We start from the raw sequence: 25258 nt of genomic DNA, 5'->3' as shown, positions 1-25258 counted from the left end.
CATCGCTACTAGCAAGGCCATAACCCCTTATCGGACAAGTACAGAAAGTGTCTAAAAAACATAGTAAATATGATGGGAGTCATAAACAACAGGTTTTGGTACAAATTATGCCAGATTTCTGGCACATTTAACAGGATAAAAAAATGCCCTGATATTTGATAATCAGGGTGAATTTACTGAAACCTAATACATTATGTGTGGCATAGTATGCTACTTTCAATCTATCAAGATACTGGTTGGATTGGAAGTTCTCTAATTCTCTACTAATCACTAAACTAATTAGTTAATGATCACATTAAAGAAAACTGTTAATTAAACAACATAAAATGTAATGGCTTTACATAAAGTGTAGTGATTGCACAATGCTTATTCATACAATTGCTGAAGTGATTAGCATGCATTAAAAGTTTATTATTCAAGTGTATCATACTGAGGACAGGATTACAATCCATTTACTGTTATTTTTATGTACCTTTAAATGCTTCACTGTGCTTTGTAGTGTTATTGAGACGATACATCACAAAATACATTTTATTCTTCTTCCACGGAGGAGAAAAAAAAATCCAGTATTCAGTAATTCCATCACAGACACCCATTGCAGGAACAATAGATTGCATAATTATAATTTTATGAGCAGCATGACACAACGTTGTTTTTTTAGCACTTTTTAGCATTTTGTCTTATAGTAGTAGCTCTTTTATTTCAATTACAAAAGCATGGAGCATTTTCAGTCTTCAAGTAAATGTGGAGAGATAGTCCATTCTTAAAACTTTAAATCTGCAATACAGAACTCACTTTAGTAGATTATTGTGAGCAATAACACTGTCCTACCTTGTGAGATGACTCGGTTACACAACACTAGAGATATGGGATCATTAGGGTTATATCTGATTGCATTCAATTTTTACCTTGAAATCTTATTGTATCCCTTTTTTGTGATTTGCATTCTTTAGTATCATAATGAATTAACACGTTTTCTAGCAATTTTTAATAAATTGTGCAAAATGTGGAAATTCCTCACTGCTATGGACCAATATAGGCAATCACTGGCCTCACTGGTCATGTGTCATGTATGTCATCACCTCCTAGGCCAGAGATTGTAAGGGTACGTGTGACGCCCTGGCCTATCAGGTCCTCACAGGGTATTGTGCAATCTGCCCTTCTGTGCAATATCCACCTCCTCCTTGGTTACGGGTCCCTAAATAAATGGTGTTGCCAAAGACCAGCTAATCAAAATCCTAGAAACACTCTGCACCACACCCATCAGACACACCTGGAATAGGGTCGCCCACTTAGGGGGTTGGTTAAGGGGAGGTCAGGAGTGGCAGGAGTAGGCCAGTGTAGCGTTGGAAGTGAAGAAGAGAGGAGGTCCTTATAGTTACTAGGTAACAGACTTTGGTCTTGGCCTGGTAGGAGCTGGACCCCCGGTCGCAGGGGATCGTGACAAGGGGTACGGCATTGTCGTGGAGGACAGCCGGAGGCCTTGTACCATCACCGGGCTGGGACCAGGGCACGACGGGGTACGTGGACCCTAGGTCAGGGAGTAGCTTCAGGCAACCTGACAATTTACCGGACGAGAACGGAGCCTTCAAGATCCACTCTCCACCCGCTCCAAAATCGGGGTACTAGCGCAATGAGAGGGATAGGAATTTCCACAAATATGGTTCAAGAAATCCCAAATGTGAACCCAGAGAGCAAGCTCCCTCAGCCATACTGGGGAGCGGGACCCGACTAGTTTCAGGCTACACGAACCAACCAGAGAGAAACAAGCTGCCAAGGGAAAGGTCACAGATCAACAGGCAACACCAATGGAAATGGGGCCCAGGCGTACTCTCCCTCAGCGGCAGCGATGTCCAGAACTTTGGTTCACTACAGTTGTCGGTGTCAGCGTTATTAGACTGAGTGAGTACGCTATTCAAGTGACCGCGAGACCCCCGGGTCCAGACACCCCTTGAGCCACCGCGGATCCGGATCTGAGCAGCCCGGCTGCTGGCACGGGGGCTGTACATACGGTTCCACTTGCGTATAGCTTCTGATGTGAGAGCATCGGAAGCGATATGATAATTACCCTCTGCTGTGAGTGTCAGCCGAGGGTCATGCGACTGTGATATGATCTTGCGATCGTATCACAGGTGCGGAGAAGAGGGGAGAAGCACTTTATCCCATCTCTGCTGCGGCCTGCTTCTTCATATATCGCACTGCCATCAGATTACATGAGAGTGCAAAGTGATGTTTCACGAGCTCCCATAGAATTGTATGGGGGTGCATGAGCCGAAACTCGCTGTCAAACGCAGCATGCTGCGATTCATTCCGCATGCCGCTATGGCATGAGAAATCAATCGCAGATGGACACGGTCCCATAGTTTTACACTGGTGCGAGTGCAGTACGATGTATTATCGGATTGCACTGATCTGTGCAAAAGTGGAACCGAGGCCTAATGGTTATATGCACATAACCAGTGAGCATAGATTACTTCTTGACAGTGTATGGCCCAATTTCCTCCATTCTATACCTTCTCTTCCTTTATTCATAACCCTTTCCCAACCCTTAAACTAGATATATAACCATATTACACCTTCTTTGGATACATTTTGCCACAGTGGCCACTTATTAACATAAATTAAGATAACAATGTAAATAACCACACATTTTTGGGTGAGGTCCTTGAAGCTATCAGATTTTGGCACATAACACCAAATCACTTATGTAAATGTATTTTACCCTCAGCTGTTAACCCCAGCTTGAGGGCACCATACCAAAATAAGTGGCCAGAAATGTTTAACACCACCAGCTTCCAGGGCACCCCCCCGTCCAGAGCCCCACCAAGTGCCAAATTTCCCATTACTCATTCCATCCAGGAGGGAATCATCCATATAAATCTCCCCCCTAACCCCAATTTCACCAACTCCAAGGCCCCCCCACCGCCAAGACCACTGTGACAGAAATGCCGAAAACCTTCCCTCAACATTGTTCTCTTTAATACAAACTGAAACCAAAAAGGGTGGGACTCCTTTACGTGCGCTCCCCACAAAATGGCCCCTTTCTCGCACTTTTCCCTATATATCCCCAATGTGCGTTGCTCCTCCCCCTCCTCTTACCCTGCTCAAATCCCCCAACCCCTTATCATTCCCTCATGACCCAACCCCTGTCATGTGGGCCTTCACCCATTTTGTTCACCTCCAGCCCCTTCTTGACAGTGTATAGTCCAATTTCCTCCATTCTATATGTATCACCCACAGGAAAGGGCTTAAATACTCGTCGCCGGGCCTGTGATGTTGGGTCTGGGGTGTCACGGGTGGCCATGCACGGCTTCGTGGCCCCAAGATGTACACCAAAAAGGGGGATGGATGGGGATGATTTTCGTGACGTTACCTTCAGTACGCGGCCAGGGATTAGCCGCTGCCGCTGCTGTTGCTGTCCTCCGGGGCGGATGGTAGTAGCAGCAAAGATGGTTTCGCTCCCCACAGATGGAGCCCCGGGGAGGATGTTGAGAGGAGTAGTAGTGGCAGTGGCCATTGGCACCAAAGCGTGGGGTGCTGTCGCCGGCAATAAAAGTCCTAGTCGGCTCTTGCGATTCCAGGTGTCTTTACTCACTGTCCTTGTATTTCCCGGAAGGCACCGGTCACCGCCGTGCTGGGCCCCGTCGACCTCGGATAAGTTGAAGGAAGCCACCAGTGGAAAGTGTCTCCTGAAGGTGTACCTTCAGGAGGGGGGAAGCAGAGCTGAGCGTCCAGGCCCAAGCCTCAGGCCCCAATAGAAGAAAAAGGAGAAGTGGTGTTGTGTCGCCAGAACTGAAGTCCCGACTTGACTGCCAGGTGTGTGTGAGTTGCTTCTACCTCTACCCCAAGTTGAACCTGACCCCAGGTGCCTGTCCTAGTGACTGGAAAGTCCCAAGCTCTGTGATGGCCAACCCTCTGCCTACCCTAGTCTGGCTCCCAAATGAAAAGGCTCCTAAGCTGTATATAAAGTGTATGTGGAACACTGGTGATTAACCCCCCTCCTTACCTGAGGTGAATACTGCACTTTAAATGAGGTGCAGTACCCTGTGGCGCATGGAGCTGCAGGGGCACCACATTCCCCCACAGCAAATGGCAACACTCCCGGGCTGCAAACAAAGTTAGTATACCGCAATTTTTTTAGTATGCAATAAACAGATAACATTCCTCCATTTAGTGGAGGCACCAACAATAAACAGTTTCAAACATTTTCAACAATTACCAGTCAGCAGTATCATCATGCAATAAAACATCAACATTTGCATAAGAAAACAATAATTCTTGCTTGGCTGCTGGTGGTGCCAGAAGGCTGGTCCTAGCCCCCTGGCTCTGGGCACTCATGGGACATCTTCGGGCAAAGTATCCAACCTTGTTGCAGCCCCGGCAGATTGGCTGCCCATCGGCATCGTATTGGTCAAGGACTTGTGGCAGCAGGTTTCACCCACGTCGCCGCCAGGGGAGGTCATCAGCACTGGAAGTCAGTTCAATGGTTGCAGGTTGCTGAGTCCCTTGCTTAGACTGCACCGCTTTAGTCAGAGTGGTCATACCTTTCATCAATTCCAGGATCTGGAGTCGCAGTTCATTGATGGAGTCCTCACCCACTGTTTGTTCTTTGGCTCCCACCCGCACCGGTGTAGTTGGCGCCAACCCCGGTTGCTGAAAGACGACACTGCAGTGATCCAGCTCAAGCACAGCTCGGTTGGCCCGGTCTTTAAATTCTGCAAAGCTGAAAACAGGGTTTTGCATGGACAAAATACGTAGCTGGATCCAGTGGGCATCGGACAGAAGCCCCTCGATGAAATGATCGGTCAGCAGGAGGTTCCCATCTTTCACCTCCTCTGGTTCCATTTACCGAACAGCCCTCATTGCAACCTGAAGATTTAAAGCATAGTTCCGAATACTATCATGCACCTTTTGCTTACATCCGTAAAACCGCATCTTAATCTCGGCAGCTGTACAGGTATCAAAGGTTTCCTTGAGTTTAGTCAAAATGACCTTTGCCACACTTTTATCGGTCTCCGGCCAGGACTTGACTGCCCCAGTCAATTGGCCGATAAGTACACTGGCTTTCTGGTCCTGTGTCATAGGGTACACCTGGAATAAACTATAAAGTCTCTCTTTGAAGTCAGCCAGGGTATAGGCCTCCTGGTAAAGGTGCTGGACTGGCCAAGCATGTCTCCAGACCTAAACCCTATTGACCATCTGTGGGGCATCCTCAAATGGACAGTGAAGGAGTGCAAGGTCTCTAACATCCACCACCTCTGTAATGTCACCATGGAGAAGTGGAAAAGGGATTCCAGTGGCAGCCTGTGAAGCTCCAGTGAACGCCATGCCCAAGAGAGTTAATTTGTGCTTGAATATAATGGTGACTGCACAAAATACTAACACTTTGGGCACAATTTGTCCATGTTCACTTTAGGTGTCCTTTCTTTTGTTGCCAGCGGTTTAGACATTAATGGCTGTTTTGAGTTATTTAGACGGCACTCAAATTAACATACTTATTCAAGATGTGCACTGACTATTTTACATTTTACCATAGTGTCACATCTTCAGTGTCACGTGAAAAGATTTAAAGGGAACCTGTCAGCAGAAATTTCGCCCAAAACCTAAAAGATTCCCCCTCTGCAGCTCCTGGGCTGCATTCCAGAAAGGTCCCTGTTATTATTGTGCCCCATGTGAGACCAAAATAAAGAGTTTATAAAGTGGTACCTTTTTGTATTCAGATTCTGTAAATGTGACACGGGGGCGGGCTCTCTGGCGTCCGTTATTCTGCCCCCTGGTCCTGTATGCCGCCCCCATCGCTCCTTTCCATAGCTGATGCACCGCCCACTGCTCCAGCCATCCCCGCGCATGCCCAGTACCAGTCTCACGGGACTGAGCAGTGTGACCACTGGTGATGTGTGCGCAGGCAAGTGATTATGGTAGGGGCTGTGATTGTTATCAGCAAGTACCCGCCCATAATCTCGTGAGCGCGCAAACCTCACCAGCGGTCACTGTGCTCAGGGTAGTGCTAGACTGTATGGGCTGCTTCCAGGGATGATGTCCCTTTTGTCACGTGATAGGGGCGTGTTCAAAATACTAGCCGGGGAGAGTGGAAACCCCGCAGCCGACTGTGGGCCCCATCCATCCAGCCGTTTGGTTTACCAGAGACTCTGTCCTTCTGTGTTTGAGGGAGTACAACAGTGCCATCCAACACCGCGCTGGATCGCAACCTTGCACCTGTGCCCCTGCTAACTCCTCGCAGCCGGCCCCTGCACCTGCACCTATACCAAACCCTCCCCAACCGGGGCCCTGGGACCAACAGCCCCTACCCTTGGAGGGGTCAACACCTTAGCTGCTCTCCGCCATCGCTCCTGGGATTCCCCGTCACCAGCAGCAGTGGTGCCCACCATCACCACAACCCGTGGGTGGTGTCACGACCGACATCCCAAATCCCCACCAAAAACCTCCCCTTTTCACTCGTGGGCGAGGAGGCGCTGCTCGAGCCCCGGGTCCGGCCCCGTGCTCGAGCCACCGAGGAACAGAAGCACCTGACCCGAGCGCCAGCGATTCCCAGGCGAGCGGCGTTCCCAACGCCTCCGCCCGCGACAACTTGGCATCACGAACAGGATCCTACCCATCTACTTACCAGTAGAAGTGCGCCTTGCAGTCCCCGCCGGCGGTGTCTGGCCGAAAAATTTGAAAGTCCGCCATCTTGGGCGCGAAAGTTCCCGCTCGAGTCGTCTTCCCCGAGCAGGGAAGGCGCGAAAAGTGAAGCCCCGCCCCCGAGAGAAGGAGGTACCAGAGAGAACCAAGGGGGCATGGGTGAAGGCCTGCCTCATGTAACTGAAGGGATAAAGGGCAGGGACGCCAGGACTCTGCCATTCATCCGGTTCCTGGAAGCATCCACGCAAGATGTCCGTCCCGTCTCGCAATCCTGAGATCCCGCAGCCCGCGCCAGGAACTGCGGTGTGGGTAGAGGCCCGGACAGCGCAAATGTGCTGCCGCCTGCAGGCCCAAGTCCGGTTCCTGATGGAGCGATGGGTGGCCGAAATGGAGGAGGTGGCGGCGGTCGTGCTGAAACGCGAGGTGGAGGCAGTGCTGGAGGAGCGGGTAAGCGACCCACGCCCCTGTGTCCCGGAGGGACCGGTCGCTGCGGCTGAGGGGCCTGGTCTGTGCCCGTTCACCCTGCTGCCTCCCCAGCCACCCGTATCAGTTATCGCTGCCCCGCCGATCGGTCCGCTGCCCCCAACACCGGCGGAGTCTAACTCGCCCGCCCCAGAGGACAAGCCTGTAGGCGCCACCCGCGGACGACCCTACGAACAACCCGCACTGATCCCGTTACCGTGGAAGGTCCCCTGGGAGGTGTCAGTCTGTGAGCTGAAGCCGCCGGTCCCGGAAGAGACCGCACCCAAGAGAGTCCCGGCCCCGGCAGTCCGCCCGGCCGCAGAAGTAGTGGAGGCCACCAGCAGGTGAGACCTGCCATCCCTGAAAACCACGCCTCGGCTGAGGTAGTGCCAGGTCGCCGCTGTAAGGCAGAATCCCAGGCCGCGTCACCGCAGGACTTCCCAGCGAGGGTATCTGTCGTAGCCGGTACGGGGAGATCCGGCGGGGCCCGACCCACGCGCAGCAGGGGTACGCAGGTGCTCCATTTTGGGATAGGCAGCCGAGCCAGCTGGGCCGCGAGATTGCCGCTAGGGAGCAGCAGAGAGCTGAAGTGCTGGCCCGCACAATCCGGATGAAAGACAATCTCCGGAACGCCACTTACCGGGTGCGGGGCCCGATCTACGAGGGCCAGGTCAGGCGATTTGATTCCCAATGAGGGTATGGATTTATTTACGAGCCGGGCCTGGAGGCCGAAATCTTTGTGGCCCAAAGAGACGTAAATTCCCATCTCCCAACAGGCCACCCTGGCCGTGACCTGCAACCGGGTGACCTGGTGACGTACACCCGACACTGCGGGGAGAGGGGCTGGTTTGCCCCTTGATGTAAAGGAGAGAGAAAGCCGCATTGTTCCTAGGCGGCCCCAGTCCCCTCCCCCACCATACCGTCCGGATGTAGAGCTGGAGGAGTATGAGGAAGGCGACCTCAAGTGATTGGCAGCGGAACCCCGTTGCAGCAGAGTTGTTGTCCCCGTTGGGACCCTAAGTTACATGTTTTTCCTAAAAGCCTATGCCCACATGAGAAACTGCTCATGAACACGGCCGAGAACTAGCAGGCCACCCACGAACTTGTGGGCTTGTAAATAATTCCGGGCTTGAGTTCCGTTAACCGCCTCCGGAGAGGCAGGTTGGAGGAAGGACCTGCAGCAGAGCAGGCTGGGGTCCGGTCACCACCAGGATCGGTGACCATCCTCTGGGGTCAGGGGTCCTCCTGGATGTGGGGCCCCCTGAATGACAACCGGGTGCGAGACACCGTACCCATTCCCGCTTGGGCGACCTGAACCAGGTTCTGTTTTCCGGACTGGGGAAAAGGGGTGCTGCTCGCTTATTAGGGGCAGCATCAAGGTTTAGATTGTTTTGGTGGTAAAGCGGAAGAACTGAGACCCGTCCGTTGTTATTAAAAGTGTTTTTATTACCGTTTGTAACGTTCAAAGTGACATGCCTCCTGTAAGGGAAGATTTAAAAATATGCATATTGTTGTTTGTTTGTTTATATTTTTCAGAAATAAAACCGGTGATGGACGGGCAGCCTGCGGACGGTCTGCGTTTTACCAAGGGAGAGTGTGACGCCCTGGACCCCCAGGGGTCACAAAATAACACCACATACACACACACCCTCTCCTGGTTAGGTACACCAGTCAAACAAAATCCTTGTTGGCTCCCTCCAGGGTCTGATGTCCACACCAGGTTGGGCAGAGCCAGGCGGTTGGCCCCACCCTCCGAGGAGTCCACAGGCCTGGAGGCGGGAAAAGACAGCAATTAGTTGGTGGTAGACAGTGGAAGTAAGAGGAGTGAGGACTGTGTGTGTCTGGGTTGGAGCCCAGGCACAATCAGCAAGGTCGGCAGATGGTGGTGGCCGTCTGCAGGAGTTGATGGAGGTCAGCGGAACCGCAGGACCGGGGTCGGGCGGTGGCCCATCGGTACCGAATCGGGGAGTAGATTGAAGCCAAGCACCAAGGCAGGGTACTCAGACCCCGACTAGGCTCGGAAGTCGCCATAAAGGTCAAATTCTCTGATTGCGGTCTGGACCTCAGGGGTTCATTCCCAACCAAGTCCTGTTAGAAGGCAACAGCCCAACCCGTCCGGATAAGAACCACCGCCAAGGGCCAGAGATCTAAGGGCCAGCGCCTGCGGGCAACCGGGCTCTCCCGACACGTACACGCCGGGGAGCGGACTACCCGTGGGAACTTATAAGAGTCAAACACATACACACAGGTGCAGGGAAACAACAGCCACCATCAACCAGCCAATAGAGTCGAAACCCCGCAGCCGATTGTGGGCCTCGTCCATCCAGCCGTTTGGTTTACCAGAGACTCTGCCCTTCTGTGTCTGAGTGAGTACAACAGTGCCATCTGGCACCGCGCTGCATCGCAACCTTGCACCCGCACCCACGCTAACTCCCCGCAGCCGGCCCCTGAACCTGCACCTATACCAAACCCTCCCCAACCGGGGCCTCGGGACCAACAGCCCCTACCCACGGAGGGGTCAACAACTTAGCTGTTCTCCGCCATCACTCCCGGGATTCACCGTCACCAGCAGCGGTGGTGCCCACCATCACCAAAACCCGTGGGTGGCGTCACGACCGACATCCCAAATCCCCACCAAAAACCTCCCCTTTTCACTTGTGGGCGAGGAGGCGCTGCTCGAGCCCCGGGTCCGGCCCCGTGCTCGAGCCACCAAGGAGCAGAAGCACCAGACCAGAGCGCCAGCGATTCCCAGGCGAGCGGCGTTCCCAACGTCTCCGCCCGTGACACAATCGCCAGGGAATCAGTCGGCGCTCGCGGTTCAGTCCAGGCTGCACTCCGGAGCTGAGGTGAGAGCTCCGCAGTTCAGTGCAGGTAACCATGGCTAGGCCTGGTATTACTGGAGATTCCTCCGGTAGCTAGTCCGACACTGCATACAGTCCTGAATTGGGTCGTAGTGAAACACTTTCCAAAAAATCTCAGCCTGCCTATGCCTTTACATAATTTACATTTGTCGTATGAGGTCATTTTGACAACGTTCATCCTTTTGTTTAGATGTTTCGCATCTCTTGATTCAGCCAGTCTCTTGAAGACGATATTCCGGAGGTTCAGATGTTTCAATTTCCCTTGATTCAGCCTGTCTCTTCTGTTTCCTTTCAAACTGTGTTTTACTTGGCTCTCTTGTCTCAGGTGTTTGAGACAGTTTTGCTTTCTTATCCTTTGGATTAACTTGTCCTATAGATGGTTGTTTTTGGGCAGAATTTTAAAAAATTGTCCTTATTATTATGACACTAAGTAATCCCCTCACACTGATCAGAGATCTGATAGGTGAATCTTTATATGTAAAGCAGAAAATGTGTGTCCTTAAAAATCTCTAATCTGAGTTATGAAAACTGCCTCACATTAAGACTATTTTAGTTGTCTATAGCAACCAATTAGAGCTCAGCTTTCCCTTTACCTCTGCAGTTTCAATGCTGAAAACTGCAATCTGATTGCTATAGGAAACCAGAATTATCTTACTGTAAAGCAATTGTCATAAATGAGGCACCAGTTGTTTCTACAATTGCTATAGGCAACCAGAACGATCTTACTGTGAGGCAGTGAGGCCCCAGTTAGTTTTGCAGTGGATAAAGGCAACCAGAATGATCTTACTGTGAGGCAATTCTCATAAATGAGGCCCCAGTTACTTGTTCACTAGTTGTTGACAGCTGTTGTTATATGGTTGCTGCCCTTTATGAGCCTTTCTTTGGGTACAGAGAGAAACCAAGGAAAAAAATTGTGAAAATATACCCTGCTGTAACTAAATAAAAGCATAGTGCATATAAACATAGGGTACTTAGTAAACACTGTTTTTGATCAAAAAAAGCATAAAGCTATCCCACCAAACATCAAGGTGTACCCAGTTGGGAAAGTACCTACACTCTCTAATATTAAAACCTTACCATGGGTCTAAAATAGGCCTCAATGTGGCTAAGGGCTGAGAGCGACCGGGTCCCAACAGGACACACACAGTCAGGGGGATTCACAGAATGAAATGTCCAGCTCACTGAGAAGGGGGCCACTCCCTGTTTGTACTGAATACAAAAAATATTTTAATATGGGTATGTTTTCACAATTTTTTTCCTTGGTTTCTCTTTGTCTCATGGCCAGTGTGAACATGGTCTCACAAGTTCCATGTATACCATCTCATACTCCGGCTCACTTTTTTGTTTTTATGTAGTTTTTTTTGTATTCAGTACAAACAGGGAGTGGCCCCCTTCTCAGTAAGCTGGACATTTCATTCTGTGAATCCCCCTGACTGTGTGTGTCCTGTTGGGACCCAGTCGCTCTCAGCCCACATTGAGGCCTATTTTAGACCCATGGTAAGGTTTTAATATTAGAGAGTGTAGGTACTATCCCAACTGGGTACACCTTGACGTTTGGTGGGATAGCTTTATGCTTTTTTTGATCAAAAACAGTGTTTACTAAGTACGCTATGTTTATATGCACTATGCTTTTATTTAGTTACAGCAGGGTATGTTTTCACAATTTTTTCCTTGGTTTCTCTTTGTCTCATGGCCAGTGTGAACATGGTCTCACAAGTTCCATGTATACCATCTCATACTCCGGCTCACTTTTTTGTTTTTATTTTCTTTGGGTAAAGTGGCTTCAATTCTTTATAATCCTTTGGGCAAAAACTGTCACCACCTTCAATGCTGAAAACTATACTCTAATTTCTATAGGCAACCAGAGAAATCTTACTGTGAGATGGTTTTTATAAATGAGATCCCAGTTACTTCTGCAGTAGCTATAGGCAACCAGAAAGATCTTACTTGGAGGAAACTCTCTCTCATAAATGTTACTTTATCACTGGTTGTTGACAGCCATTAGTATAATTACAGGATTTTGAGCGAGTTTTCAGGTTGCCCCATCTTAGTAACTATACAGTTGCTGCTCCATTAAGAGTAACTCTTTAGGCACCATCACTTTAAATTCTTTAAGACCCTTTGGGTAAAAACTGTGGTTTTGCATTCAACACACAGACACCCATTTTCTCCTTTATTTCTATAGAGCCTATATTAATGGAGAAGGGGGGCGGCAAATCTGGAGAAGGGAAAAGATTTCCAGTTTTAATGTTTGTAGTATTTTTAGCCTGGTGTTATAGACTAAAAATGCAAAATTTCACTCAAATCGGTTGAAAACTGGTTTTGCTTTCAATGTGATACCACACACAGGCATTTTAATACCGGACAACCCATTTAAGGTTCAGAATTTGGTGGATCTTGATTTTATCCTCTATCTTCCCTACATACTTAGTTGTTTTTCCCTTATTTGTGCTACAGTAGCAATTCTATGGAGTTATGTGGCTATCATTACCTTTCTATGTGCATCAGAGAGCTTTCAGCACCGAGGACACTGATGGTGGTTCAACAGTTGTCCTTACTTGGACCTCTTTGGTTAGATACTAATTACTGCTAATGGGAAACACCCCACAATACTTGTTGCTTTGGAGATGCTCTAAACCAGTTATCTTCATATGGACCTGGTCAACTTTACTCAAATTCCTTAATAGGTGCCATTGTCATATGAAAATCAATGATATTCATGTCACCTATCAATGGTTCTAATGTTATGGCTGATTAGTTTATATTTGTACTATAGCCTTCTAATGTAATGACTAATATCAGGAAACTTGTGAATTTCCATTTGCTAGGAGAACTAACATGCATTATGAAATACCCCAGTGGACATGATAATTTGTTGTCCATTAGATTAATGAAAACAAGTAGGGAATGATCAGTTGTGAAAGCAGCTGCTGTCAGAAAGTACTCTCACCAACAAGAAGTGACAGACCTGAGAATGGGCTGTAATTTGTGTTCGAAGACCTACAGCCAATATCTATCTGTAATTAGGACGCTGTTTATTCAGAGTGACTAAACATCTGTAATGCCATTACAAATTATAATAAAATTATATTACAGTTAGGGTAATAATTATGGAAAACAAGGGGGTATGTAATTACTGAAATATCATCTACATAAATAGAGCTCTGAATTCTGCAACGTCAAAATATACAAATGTTAAAGATTGTAAACATTCCATGATTAAATATTAATTTACTCAGTAAAATCACTCAAAATATTACTAATTTTTCAAATGAATTTAAAAGGGATGCCCATGCTTGGGACTAATGTGTGGAGTCGCTCCATGTTACTGCAAACAGCTTGCGGTGTGCTCACTATCACAGTCCCTGGTATTGCAGGTGTGGGCAGGCAATCACAATATCGCGTGTATGCGATTTGCATACTTGCGGTCCAACGCCGACTGGACATGTCCGCCTTCACTCAATTCACTTCATGGAAAGAAGCAGAACGCAATATGCAAATTTTATTTATGTGGCAATGTGACCCCGCACTTCACTGCACTCAGTTCTGATTCTGCAGTCTATAGTTGCATAGAGTGACTGCGGACTTTTGTTCCAAGCCTGGACAATATCTTTAACCTCTTAATCTTACGTCCTAGCGGTCATAGTGTTAATTTCCCCTGGCTGCTGGCATCGGCGCACATCTCAGCTGATTTCTACAGCTGACATGTGTGCCTGCCAGGCACAAGTGGATTTGTGTTCCGCCCATGCCTTTTAACCCCTTAAATGGTGCTGTCAATCTGACTAGTGGAAATCACAGTCAACAGAATGAGAACTTTTAGGCTATGTCCGCACGTTGCGTCGGAGTACCTGCAGTTTATTCTGCACGTTTTCCTTCCCTTGGTTTTTGACCAAATGGCTTTTGACAATTTTTAGCGCTAAAAACGCATGCGTTTTTACCGCGTTTTTAGTGCGTTTTTAGCGCTTTTTACCTGCGTTTTCACCTGCGTTTCTGCAGATGCGTTTTTGACATCAAGACACTGAGAAATAAAGTTGGATTAGTCAAAAAGAATGAAAAAAGAGAAAAAAAGGATAAAATTAACTTTTAATAAAAATATATGGAACATTATCAATTTTAATGTAATAATAGTGGTTATGCACATTTTAACAGAAAAATAGCTAAAGTTTATTATTTTTTTACATTTAAATTTTCGGTTATTGTGTGTGTGTAAAGGAACATTAGAACCCACTAATTTTTGCCCAGAAAAGCATGCGTTTTTGGAACCAAAAACGCAGTTGAAAAGCAGGTAAAAAGCATGAAAAACGCAGGAATTGTGATTTTGGTTGCTTTTTGCCATTTCTCATTGACTCCAATGTTAAGGAAACGCTGCAGAAATGGCAAAAACAACTGACATGCTGCTTCTTTTTCAGCATGGTTTTTGACCCAAAATATGCAAATTAAACGCTGTAGAAAAAAAAGCAAAGTGCAGACAGGATTTCTGCTTTTCCCATAGACTTTGCTGGAAAACAAAAACGCATGCCTTTTAGCGCAAAAACGCTGCCGCCAAAAACGCTGCAGAAACGCGGTAAAAAAACGCAACGTGCGAACATAGCCTTATCCCTGGTAGGACACTTTTATCCCCATTATAAAATGCAGCAGAAGCCGGATGAATGGCCGCAGCTCCATTCATCCTCTATGGGGCTTCCAGAGATAGCCAAGTGCAGTACTCGCAGCCACAAAGGAAATGAATGGATCAGTGGTCAAATCAGACATGAGCTCCAGTCTAATGGGGATAGAAGTTGCATATTCTGCCAATTGCTGTGGGTCCCAGCAATAGGACCCCCACTGATCAATAACTGATTACTTATCTTTAGGCAACGTACACGCATTGAGTATCTGGTGAGTATTTGAAAGCTAAAACCAGGAGTGGAACAATCAGAGGAAAAGTATAACAGAAACACGTCAACAGTTCTGTATTATTCACCCGCTCCTGGTTTTGTCTACAATTACTGAGGTAAAATACTGACCAAATACTGAAAGTGTGAACTTAGCCTTAGAAGAGGTGATTACTTGTTTTCACCGAAGAACCTTTGTAAGTGCATATTTACTACTGTGTAATAGTAAAAAGACAAAGAGGGGTTAAGCATCCAAGTATTTAATATCAATGGGAAATAAAGAATCATCCCCTTATCGGTATCAGAAAGAACAAATAACCTCCACACAACACAATCCACTATATGAAGACCAATAATACCATATACAAGGGAGAAATACCACCCCACCATGAGATGAAATATTACTACCACTTAGTGACTGAATAATGCCACGTACAAGATGCAAATACCTCCACACTATGACCAGACCACATATTACCACCGCATAGTGATAGTATTATAGTATATTATAGTATAGTGTTATAGAATTCAGTAACTAATTAAAACCACAATACTAATAACACTAATATTACCATTAGTGACATTATACACAGGAGCTTTGTTTAGAGTTCATAGTATATAGTCTAATTGTATAGGTAATACAGTAAGTTACCAGTGATGTCTCTAAGTGAAGTCATTCATTTTCACTATTCCTCTTTATTCAGCACAGAACACTATAACGTCTTCCAAACAGGACTCGTCTCTGAAAAAAATAACAGAAACTCATCTATAACTAATCACCTCTAGAGTATATTCCCCATTTTTTTTCTACGATTTCTACATCAGATGATGGGGAAAAAAATCAACACAGTTCCGCCTTGCACAGTAACAGAAGCTTCCTCCCCCTATTAAAGCAGTATCCTCAAAAGAAAAATATATCACAGCAGGAATGATGTCTTTTAATTGGCCCCTTCAGTAAGGGGCACTTTGCACACTACGACATCGCAAGCCGATGCTGCGATGCCGAGCGCGATAGTCCCCGCCCCGTCGCAACTGCGATATCCTTGTGATAGCTGCCGTAGCGAACATTATCGCTACGGCAGCTTCACATGGACTCACCCATCCTGCGACCGTCGCTCTGGCCGGTGACCCGCCTCCTTATTAAGGGGACGGGTCGTATGGCGTCACTGCGACGTCACACGGCAGGCGGCCAATAGGAGCGGAGGGGCGGAGATGAGCGGGATGTAAACATCCCGCCCACCTCCATCCTTCCGCATATCCTACAGCGATGTGTGCAGCCGCAGGAGCGAGGAACAACATCGGACCGTCGCGTCAGCGTAATCATGGATTACGCCGATGCTGCACCGATGATACGATTACGACGCTTTTGCGCTCGTTAATCGTATCATCGAGCCTTTACACACTACGATGTCGCATGCAAGGCCGGAAGTACGTCATTTTCAATTTGACCCCACCGACATCGCACCTGCGATGTCGTAGTGTGCAAAGCCCGCCTAAGTATGTTCCCCAATTGACACCAAAAACTAATTGTTTCTCAATCTGCCCCCATACAGTAATAATGTCACCATCCTGGTCCTTTCCAGAATAATGACACTTGCTGACTCTCACGGTAAGGGTTATTCCAAACTAATCCCAAACTATCCTTCCTCCTACATCTGTCCCTACAGTGAATACAGATAGAAGAAAAGGAGAGCATGGAGAAACAGCATCAGAAACAAGAATAACGTATAAAAATATATTTTTTTAATTAAATAATACTACATTATACAAAATACAGAAATACAGAAATGAGGGGGTGAATACAGGTAACAGTGGTTCAACTACAAGAAATGACAATAGCCCTGAAAACGACTTTTGGTTTTAGATTGCAATAGCAGTATAAGTATTAACAGACTATTTTGCAATAAACCCTGCCTATATACAAGCTGTAATCCAAACTATTATTGATGAGTGAGCATACTCGCCAGTGGTTGAAACTCGATAGAGCATCGGGGTGCTCGGGCACGCTTGGTACTTCATCGAGTATTGTGGGTGTTTTAGCGCCAAGCTCAAGTCCCCGCCCCACCCACGTTTTGTGCCTTTTTTCAGCCACTAAACATGCGTGGATTGCCTTCTCATCACAGTAAATGCCACTTTACACGCTGCGATATCGGTATCGAGATCGCTATCGTGGGTACCCGCCCCCATCTGTTGTGCGACACGGGCAAATCGCTACCTGTGCCGCACAACATCACCCAGACCCGTCACACTACTTACCTGCCTGGCGACGTCACTGTGACCGGTGAACCGCCTCCTTTCTAAGGGGCGGTTTGTTCAGCGTCACAGCGACGTCACAGCAGCGTCACTGAACCGCTGCCCAATAGAAGCGGAGGGGCAGAGATGAGCGGGACGTAACATCCCGCCCCCCTCCTTCCTTCCGCATTTTGGCCGGGAGGCAGGTAAGGAGAGCTTCCTCATTCCTGCGGTGTCACACGGAGCGATGTGTGCTGCCGCAGGAATGAGGAACAACCTCGTTACTGTTGCAGTAACGATTTTTGAGAATGGACCCCCATATCACCGATGAGCGATTTTGCACGTTTTTGCAACGATGCAAAATCGCTCATAGGTGTCACACGCAACGGCATCGCTAATGCGGCCGGATGTTCATCACCAATTCCGTGAGCCCAACGAGTTCGCATTAGCGATGTCGTAGTGTGTAAAGCCCCCTTTACTCCATAGCCATGTTGGCAACTGGCTTTATTTTAGTGGCCGGCGGCATATAGGACCAAGTGACGCTTTGCTCAGATAGCTCTACCTTGGAACCAATGTATGGAGAACTGCTGGACAAGGGATAATGCATTAGTTTTGCATTAATGGCACATAAGCAGGGTATTATTTCAGTACAGTCCTTGCTGCTGCACCTTAAAACCAAAAGTCCTTTTCAGAGCTACATATATTCTATTCTAGTCCCTATTAATAGCGCTATTAGCTGAATTTAGTGTAAGGAGAGCTGCCAAAAAGTATAATGTATTAATTTAGTATTACATTCATATAGGCAGAGATTTTCCTTACAGTCCTTGCTGCTACTACATAAAACCAAAAGTCCTTTTTAGTCCTACCTCTATTCTATTATAGTCCCTATTAATACTGCTTCTAGCTTAATTTTTTGTAGGGAGAGCTGTTGGAGATGGGATAGTGCATTAGTTTAGCATTAAAGGCAACTAGGCAGAGATTATTGCCTTACAGTCTTTGCTGCTGCAACATCAAGTCAAACGTCATTCTCAGTCCTACATCTATTCTATTGTAGTCCCTATTACTACTGCTGTTAGCTGCATATCTAATATGATATGCGCAAGGCATGTGGTAAAGGACAGGAAAAGTGGATGTGCTGCTGATGGTGCACGCATAGGTTAAGGCACTGGGCCAGCTGATCTTGCAAAACCCAAGATAAAAATAATATGGACATACAACTTGCTGTAAATATCTAAAAGCAGTAGTGCATATAAAAAAACATAGGGTACTTGGTAAACACTATTTCTGATCTGGTCATCCCACCATGACAAGGTGTACCCAATTTGGCATGGTACCTACACTCTCTGATGTTAAGGGGTACTTTGCACGCTGCAACATCGCTAGCCGATGATAGCGATGCCGAGCGTGATAGTACCCGCCCCCGTCGCACATGCGATATCTTGTGATAGCTGCCGTAGAGAGCATTATCGCTACGGCAGCTTCACACGCACTTACTTGCCCTGCAACGTCGCTCTGGCCGGCGACCCGCCTCCTTCCTAAGGCATTAGAGCGACGTCACACGGCAGGCGGCCAATAAAAGCAGAGGGGCGGAGATGAGCGGGATGTAAACATCCCACCCACCTCCTTCCTTCCGCATTGCCGGTGGACGGTGGACGCAGGTAAGGAGATGTTTGTCGGTCCTGCGGCTTCACACACAGCGATGTGTGGAGCTGCAGGAACGACAAACATCATACCTGCGGAAGCACCGACATTATGAAAATGAACAACGTGACACAGATCAGCGATTTTTGACTGTTTCATGCTCGTTCATCTTCTCTCCTAGGCTTTACACGTTGCGACGTCGTTACCGGCGCCGGATGTGTGTCACTTTCGATTTGACCCCGACGATATCGCAGTAGCGATGTCGCAACATGCAAAGTACTTCTAAGTGTCTTACAATATGTCAGAACAGACCTCAATCCGAATAAGGGTAGATATTGATTGCAGCATTTATAGGGCTGGGAGGGGGAGTGCACTCCCTCTACAGTCTAATTGGTGCCCTCTCAATGTCATCGCGAGAGACCAATCATTGCCATGGTGACCTGAAGTCATAACCCAGATATGGAAAGCCTCTGTGATTATACCAGGAGCATGATCTTAGAGGCTTGCGTTCAGTGTAGCACTGACAGCTATAATGTGTTTCAATACTGCTGCATATTATATCAGCGATCAGGGCAATAAAAGCTAAGCCGCATATAGGGACTGAGTAAAAAAATAAATATAATAATAATAATAATGATAAGTTTTATTTCTATAGCGCCAACATATTCCGCAGCGCTTTACAAATAAAAACATTCTATCTATAAAGATGTATATTTATAAAAAATAAAATACACATTTGATATTGCTGCGTCTAGAACAACCCAAGCAATAAAACTGCAACACTGATTAACCCCTTCAGTGAACATAGTAAAAATAAAAAACATAGCAGAAACTGTCTGTTCATCATATAGCTGACAAGCACATGGAAATAAAAATGGCATCGCTGAAAATGTCACTTTGTCTCACGCAAAAAAAGCTGCTTTACAGCTCCGTCAGTGAAAAAATAACAAAAACTATTGCTCTCAGAATACAGCAATGCAAACCTTTTTTTATATATATAAAATTGTTTTTATGGCATAAAAGTGGTGAAAACAATATAAATGTGGTATTGCTGCAATCATAACGACAGAAAGAAAAAAGTTGTCTTATCACTTTTACTACACAATGAATGGCTTAAAAAAAATAATATATATATATATATATATATAGATATAGATATATAGATATAGATATATAGATACAGATATATATAGATGTATATATAGATGTATATATATATATAGATGTATATATAGATGTATATGTATATATATATATATATGTATATATATATATATATATATATATATAGATGTATATATATATATATATAGATGTATATAGATGTATAAATATATATATATATATATATATATATATATATATATATATATATATATACATATATATATATATATACATATATATATATATACATATATATATATATATATATATATATATATACATACACATTCCTGTTTCATCTTGATTTTGCTTCACAAAAAGCGGAATAAAAAGCAATCAAAAAACATCACTACATGGTCAAAATGGTACCAATATTAACTCCTACTCATCCCGCAAAAAACAAGCCCCCACATGACTCTGCCAGAAAAATAAAAAAACTATAGTCTTCAAAATACAGTGATGCAAAACACCTTTATTTTGTAAAAAAAAAAAAAGTGTTTTTTAGTTTGCTACTAGCCAAACCTAAAAAATATATAAATATGGTCTTCAACTGCTTATGATTTGTTCACTCTGCCTCCCAAAAATGGCAGTAAGACTCTGCTCACATTTAATAAAAGGAAAGTCAGCTCCAATGGGATAAAATGGAATGGCTTTATTACAAGGTATAATGACTAAAATCCAATTAACAAATTATTGAGAATAAAAGTAAAAAATTCCCAGTAGAAACAAATAGACCAACAGACCAAAGCTACGCGTTTCAGACTTGGTGTCTTTTATCAAAGCTCCAATTTTGTTAATTGGATTTTAGCCATTATTCATTAAAATAAAGCCATTCCATTTTACTGCATTACAGCTGGATTCCCTTTTCTTCACTGCCTGAACCTATCAGAGTGTTGTCCGTGCTTCACATAGGGGAAGTCCTATTCAGGTGAGATGTCACTGCTCTTTTTTTCTGCTCACATTTACCTTGCATCTACGTTGAGTGCTTACACCCTTGATTACAAGTAGATCCCCGTGATTCAGACAAAATTCCCACTGGAAAATTCACTGTAATGAGGCATTTATTCATTTATATAGCTCAATTAATTCCACAGCACTTTACATACATTGGCAACACTGTCCTCACTGGGGCTCACAATCTAAAGGCCATATTAGTATGTATTTGGAGTGTCGGAGGAAACCCACACAAATACGGGGAGAACATACAAACTACTTGCAGATGTTTTACTTGGTGGGATTTGAACCCAGAACATTAGCACTGCAAGACTTCAGTGCTAACCACTGAGCCACCATACAGACAATATGAAACATTACAGCTGAACAGAGGCCAAATGAAGTTCGGAACAACTCTGATGCCTCATTTGTGAATGGATGCATTGGAGATATCCCCTGAATCATGTATTTCAGAGAAGTAGATGGAAACCCTGATGTAAGCGCTCACTATAGAGCACAGGATAAATGTGAACTGTTCCAAAATCTTAGGCACTCTAAATTGACACCTAATAGTGTTCAACTCAATCCAGAAAACCACAGGTCCACACACTCAGGTCTGTCATCTGTTAATGGAAATGTAGGGTGCTTCTATATTACTGGTAGCACAAAGGCTTTGGAGCTGCGCTATGGCTCCCCTTCTAAAAGAAATCAAACACAATCTGCATTCCCAAATACAAATGCTCCCTTTATTTCTGAGCCCAAAATGTGCCTAAACCACAGTTAACATCCAAATGTTTGGCATTGTTGTAGTCAAGAAGCATGCTTAATTTATGGGGTGTGTGTTTCCATAAACAGAAGCTGGGCACAATGTCTGGACACTAGAATGTACTGGGCATGAAGGTCTTATTTGCAATTCTTAATTGTGCAAAATTCACTGTGTTTGACTGTGTTGTTTGTGTTTAGGTGTTTTCTAGAGACTACATCATCTTTACACACATAGATGAACTCCCACAGGGATGCAAATTCCAAAATATTGTCACTTGAGGCGATTTCTGTTGCACTGTTACTTAGGGGCTCTAAAAATTAAGTCAGCAAACTATTCTAGGAAAATCTGTGCTACAAAAGTCAAATGACGCTCCTTCCTTACCGAGCCCTGCCATATGGCCAAAAAGTACTATGCGGTCACATGTAGGGTATTGCCACATTCAAGGGAAATTGTGTAACACATTTTGGGGCCTTTTTTTATCTATTCTTATTGTGAAAATTGGAAATCTGTGGCTAAAACAACATTTTAGTGGTAAATATATAATTATTTTATCTTCATCGCTAAATAGTATAAAATTTTGTGACACACCTAAGGTGTCAAAATGCTCATTGCATACCTAGATAAATTCATTGAGGAGTGCAGTTTGTAAAATAGGATCACTTGTAGGGGAATTCTGCTGTTCTTGCACCTCAAGGGCTCTGTCAATGTGACATGGCACCTGCAAACCCTTCCAACAAAATCTGAAGTCCAACATGTCCCTCCTTCTCTTCACAGCCTTATACTGTGACTGGAAAGTAGTTTTCGATCACATATCGGGTATTACTTAGAATAAATTTAACACCAAAATTGTATGGTCCATTTTCTCTTTTTATGCTTGTGAAGTTAAGATATTTGGGGATAAAGCAACATTTTTGTTGTAACAGTTCTAATTTTCATGGCTCCACGTTATAGATTTCTATGAATCACCTGTGGGCTTAAAGTGTTCATTATACATGTAAATAAATTCCTTGAGGGGTCTCGTTTCCAAAATGGAGTTACTTGTGTGGAAAGTCTACTGTTTAGGCAGATCATGGGTTCTCCAAACACGATATGGAGTCTGCTAACTATTCCAGACATTTTGCATTTAAAAAGTCAAATGGCACTGCTTCCCTTCTGAGCTCTGCCATGAGCCCAAACAGTAGTTTTACACCATATATGGGGTATTGATGTACTCTGGAGAAATTTCTCAACCAATTTTATCTGGCATTTTCTCTTGTTAACTTTGTGAAAATGAAAGATTTAGGGTTAAAGCAACATTTTTGTGGTAAAAATTTAATTTTTCATTTTTGCAGAACAAATTTTGAAACATTTTGTGAAGCACCTGGGTTTTCAAGGTGCTCACCAAACACCTAGATAATTCCTTGAGAAATCTAGTTTCCAAAAGGAGATTGCTCGTGGGGTGTTTTCACTGTTTAGGCACATCAGGTCTCTCCAAATGCAACATGTCGACTGCTAACGATTCCAGCCAGTTTTGCAATCACAAATTTAAATAGTACTCATTCCCTTCCGAGTCCTTCTGTGCGCCCAAATATTAGCTTTCCACCACATTTTGGGTATAGACGCAATCAGGAGAAATTGCACAACAAATTTTATGCTGCAATAAAAAATGCAAAATTTTGGATAAAGTAACATTTTGGGGCAAAAAGTACAATTTTAATTTTTTCCTTCCACATAGGTTTTTTTTCCTTGTAAGCATTTAAATGATTATTACGCCTCTTGGATGTGGTTTTGAGCAGTTTGAGGTATGCAGTTTTTAGAAGGACGTCACTTTGGGTACTTTCTTTCATGTAGGCCTCTCAAAAGCACTTCAAATTTTATGTTGGCCCTAAAAAAAAATAGTTTTGTAAATTGTGTTGGAAAAATTAGATATTGCTGATAAACGTTTAACCCTTCCAATGTTCTAAGCAGTATTTAAATAATTGTACTGATATAAAGTAGACATGTGGTAAATGTTATTTATTTCTTTTGTGTGACATATCTTTCTGGTTTAAGGTCATAAAAATTCAAATGTTAAAAATTGCTACATTTGCACCAAATTTCTGATATTTTCACAAATAAACACAAAATATATCATCCTAAATTTACAGCTATCATGAAGTACAATATGTCGCAAAAAAAACCCTAAATAATCTCAGAATCACCGGGATCCTTTGAAGTAATGACACTGGTCAGATTTTTAAAAAATTGGCCTGGTCATAAAGGTGAAAACAGGCTGGTTTACATCAGTAAACTACAAATCACAATTTAATTCTCTATTATCTTAGCGAAAATACACAATTTTGCCCTTTTTTGTAATTTCATGTACAAATTGTCAAATCTGAACTGAGAATATCCCACTTTTACATAACTGTCTTCCCAAACAATTATCCAGCAATTTGATGTCCACCTGTCCGGGGTGACCTTGCTCTTGCTCTCCTTTGCTTTAGTTTCACAAGACATGTCTTCATTTTATAAGCCATATTGCCTTCCTCAGAGCCCTTTCATTTCTGCTGAATGTTCTCGCTTTCCTTAACCATGAACTCTCTATTATCTGTCTTTTTCTAGCGTTAATCCACTGAGGTCCATGCTTCAGTAGTTCCCGCTTGGACAACATTCTGCCCTTACACAATGTTTCCTCTCTGCTTGACATTTTTCTCATATATACAGTGAATACTAAATACAGTAAAAACCTAAATTGAGAAAAAAATGACATTAATATTTAAATTAGATTTGATACACATTTTTTAAAAACATTTTATTTTATTTCATATATAATTATTTACTTTCTGTTTCCTGAAGCTTACTAATAAGCTTTGCTATGTTTCCAAGGTCAGTACTGTCATCTATTATGTATGAATGATGGGGAATTTCATGGCAGATGATAGCTTTATTGAAATGAAACTCCCTGTTGTATTGATATGGGTTTTATCTCTTCCTAAGTCTAAGGGCGGCTTTGCACGTTGCGACATTGCAAGCCGATGCTGCGATGTCGCACGCGATAGTCCCCGCCCCTGTCGCAGGTATGATATAGTGTGATAGCTGGCGTAGCGAAAATTATCGCTACGCCAGCTTCACATGCACTCACCTGCCCTGCGACCGTCGCTGTGGCCAGCGACCCGCCTCCTTCCTAAGGGGGCGGGTCGTGCGGCGTCATAGCGACGTCACATGGCAGGCAGCCAATAGCGGCGGAGGGGCGGAGATGAGCAGGATGTAAACATCCCGCCCACCTCCGTCCTTCCGCATAGCCGTCGGCGGCAGGTAAGGTGAGGTTCCTCGCTCCTGCGGCTTCATACACAACGATGTGCGCTGCCGCAGGAACGAGGAACAACATCGTACCTGTCGCTGCACCGGCATTATGGAAATGTCGGTGAATGCAACGATGATACGATAACGAAGCTTTTGCGCTCATTCATCGTATCATCTAGGCTTTACACACTACGATGTCGCCTGCGATGCCGGAAGTGCGTCACTTTCAATTTGACCCCACCGACATCGCACCTCCGATGTCATAGTGTGCAAAGCCGCCCTAATAGTCTAAGGACAACATTCTGACCCTTAACCTTCTTTCCATGCAGTGGGTAAGAAGAAAGTGAATGTAACCAATATGGCTGCTCACAGAAAAGTATATAAAACATACTAAATGTGTACAATAATAAGAACCC

Source organism: Anomaloglossus baeobatrachus, chromosome 1, assembly GCF_048569485.1.
Source record: "Anomaloglossus baeobatrachus isolate aAnoBae1 chromosome 1, aAnoBae1.hap1, whole genome shotgun sequence".
Taxonomy (NCBI): domain Eukaryota; kingdom Metazoa; phylum Chordata; class Amphibia; order Anura; family Aromobatidae; genus Anomaloglossus; species Anomaloglossus baeobatrachus.
This window is presented reverse-complemented; position numbering follows the sequence as displayed.